We start from the raw sequence: 3,691 nt of genomic DNA on the forward strand, positions 1-3,691 counted from the left end.
GTTTCCATATTATTGCAAATGATGACACATTTTTCAGTGATCGTACACTGGTAAATTTGGATGAACCTGCTAACTACAAGGAAGATATGGTAGGCCCTGAGGCTACTAAATAGAAGGAAGCAATAGATAGTGAGATTCAGTCCATGTATGATAATCAAGTATGGAACGTGGATGATCATGTACATGGTCAAAATACAATCGGGTGCAAATGGATCTTCAAGAAGAAGATCGACATGGATGGGAAAGTACACAACTATAAAGCTAGGCTGGTTGTAAAAGAAATTACTCAAACCTAAGGGATTAACTATGATGATACCTTTTCACCAGTAGCTAAGATAAAGTATATCAGGTCTATGCTTGCTATAGCTGCATTTCATGATTATGAAATTTGGCAAATGGATGTTAAAACCACTTTCCTTAATGGAAAACAATCTGAGGACGTCTACGTGAGTCATCAAAAGGGGTTTTGTACATGCCAAGTTTTTTGATAGGGTGTGTAACCTTCAGAAATCTATTTCTGGATTAAAATAAGCATCTCGTTGTTGAAATATTTTCTTCCATGAGAAAGCCAACGAGTTTGGTCCTCTAGAAGTGAAGATGAGTATTTTGTATATGTCAAAGCTAGTCGAAGTATAGTGATGTTCCTAGTCTTGTATGTTGATAACATACTCCTTATAGGAAATGACATTCTGACCTTGCAAGAAGTTAAGTCTTGGCTTGGAAAGTGTTTTGCTATGAATGATCTAGGGGAAGTGTCCTATATTCTAGGAATAAGGATTCATCGGGATAGAAATAATCGTCTCATTGGTCTTGGCTAAAGTACATATTTGGATGAAATACTAAAGTGTTTCAGTATGTAGAATTCAAAGAAAGGGGAATTTCCCATTCATAGTACTGTCAAGTTGAGTAAGACTCAAAGTCCAAGTACTAATAAAGAGATAGTTGACATGATCAGAGTCCCATATGCTTCGGTTCTAGGATCTATCATATATGTAATGAGATGTACTTGCCTAGATGTGTCTTATGATTTGAGCATGGTTATTCAATTTTAGGGAAATCCTGGAAGATCCCATTGGATTGCGGTGAAGAATATTCTTAAATATCTTCGAAGAACGAAAGACATGTTCCTAGTTCTTGGCTACAATGATACATTAAGAGTAAGTGGTTGTGGTGATGCAAGTTTTGAAATAGATCGAGAAAACTTTTATTCATAGTCTGGTTAGGTGTTCTTACTAAATGGAGGAGCAGTTACTTGGAAAAGTTCCAAACAACATATGGTGGTTGATTCCACGTGTGAGTCTGAGTACATTGCAGCGAGTGAAGCATTGAAGGAAACAACATGGCTGAAGAACTTTATCGGAGATCTTGGAGTCGTTCCAACTATTCAGGAATCCATGGAACTGTTCTCCGATAATGAAGGTGCGGTTTCTTTGACAAAAGAACTAGCGTATCATGTTAGATCCAATCATATCAACATAAAGTACCATTAATTTCGACATCCGGTAGAACACGGATACATTATGGTAAAGAGAGTATCATCAGAAGATAATGTTGCATATCCTTTCGAAAAGGCTTTGAGCAAAGTCAAACACTACCAGCATGCTAGGAGCATAGGCCTAAGAGACAATATTAGTTTTAGTAGTTAGGTGATATGTTTAAAACTTGTAACAAAATAAATATAATTGATTTGGTGAATGAATAACAGAGAATTATTTATGAGTATTATACCATCTTATTCAATTATTTATTCTTATGTTTCCATTTGCACGTTTACACTTACTGAGCAATTTGAACTATTTGAACTTCCATAGCCGTTCATACTTTTGGATGTAAGTAGTGAATTAAGACTATCATGAATTGACTGTACATTGTCGATTGAGGTTAAGACATTGCAATTTGAATTGCTACAATATTCACGGGTACTTTGAAAATAAGGATTTTAAGTATTAGATAAACCCATGCTTAGAGATTACTTCATGGGTCTTGTCACGACTAATTCTAAGATGGTAACATTTACTATTCTTAAAGCAAAGATATGTAGTTCATATTTTACAAATCAATTATGCATTGGTTGACTCAAACGCATTTCGTAACTGAATGTTATAAAGGGTTATTACATGTGTGATTTGATATGTACATTGTATGACTACATAGTCAAATAAATTATTTCTTTGACAATGAGATTGATTTTGATCTATGTCTCGTGTCCATATGATATCTTGAAGAACGAACGAATAGTTGATCACTTATCTTACACCAATAGCTTACTTGAATCAGAGTTTAGCAGTGGCTTTAGAAATCACTATTTGTTGTTTATTTCAAGGTATATACTTAAAATCGTAGTTACAGATATATCCAAGTGGGAGACTGTTGGATTAAGGTCTCTAAGCCAATAACAAAATTCATATATTCTTGAATTAGAAGCAAAGTCTTTTTTGGGTAACTCTCAAAACTAGTAATTAGATATAATGACTTTTAGAGGAAGAGGCTAATTTGTTAATTTATTACATGATTAATAAATTAATTAGAAATTGAAATAATGATTTATTAATATATTATATATTTAATATATTAATTGGAAATAGTAATAATTAATTTGGAATTAATCAGAAATTAATTGGTATTCATTTAGGGATTAAATGAATTAATTAAAAGTGCAGGGACTTAGTTTGTTATTGTTTCAAAGTTGAACAAAGAAAACTTCAAGAACCTTCTCCATAGGGATGGTTTTGGAGGAGCCCTAGATAGGGATTCTAGAAGCCTCGTAATGATAATGATATAGATAATTATCTTGAATTTGAAATATTATTATTTTATTCAAGATTAGGGTTTCTAGGGTTATCCTACATCCTATAAATAGGACCCCTTGGGATCCTATTTTCGTCCACCATATATACTCTCACAAGAGCCAACATTTTGCTCAAGTATCCTTCATCCTGAAGTCTTCTTGCTACTAGGATTTTGGGTACAAGACATTAGAGGTACCATACCTTTGGTGCTAGCTCTTCCAAAATATTAAAGAAAGAGTCTACTTTAATTATTTACAATAATAATCAAAAGTTATGTAACCCTAATTTGATATGAATTTTGATTTCATAGCCTCTCTCCTAGGGCTTATTGATATTCATAGTTAGTTGCTATCAATAGAAAACATAGATCATTTCTAAGTAACATGTGAACTTAAGGGTTTAAGTGTTTTTCCGCTACATGTAATTATTTTATAACCTAGAACCCATCAATATGTAGCATCTTACTTTTGTATATTTTTGTTATTTATGTTATATGATTTTGTTTTATGTTTTTTATAACAACATTGTACTTTAAATATTACATTTTTTTCTATTTGAGCATTGTACTTTTTTTTTGTTATTTATAACATTTTTTGTTTTTTTTCAAACTATCGCATTATACTATCTTATGTTCTTTTCTATTGTAGTGGTTTACTTCATGTTTTCATTTTCAATAATATAATCCTACTTTATTTGATTTTTTTACAATGCACAATGTTTTTTTTATAAAAAATAACATTTTCAATAATAGCATCTTACTTTATTTATTTTTCGATAATAGCATCATACAATAATAACATTCTCAATACATATATCAAATACACAATAACATCCTACTTATAACAAAAACACATACTTTCACATACATATATAATATCATCAAATATATATATATATATATA

The sequence above is a fragment of the Lactuca saligna genome, chromosome 2, assembly GCF_052625555.1.
Source record: "Lactuca saligna cultivar CGN05327 chromosome 2, ASM5262555v1, whole genome shotgun sequence".
NCBI classification, from domain to species: Eukaryota; Viridiplantae; Streptophyta; class Magnoliopsida; order Asterales; family Asteraceae; genus Lactuca; species Lactuca saligna.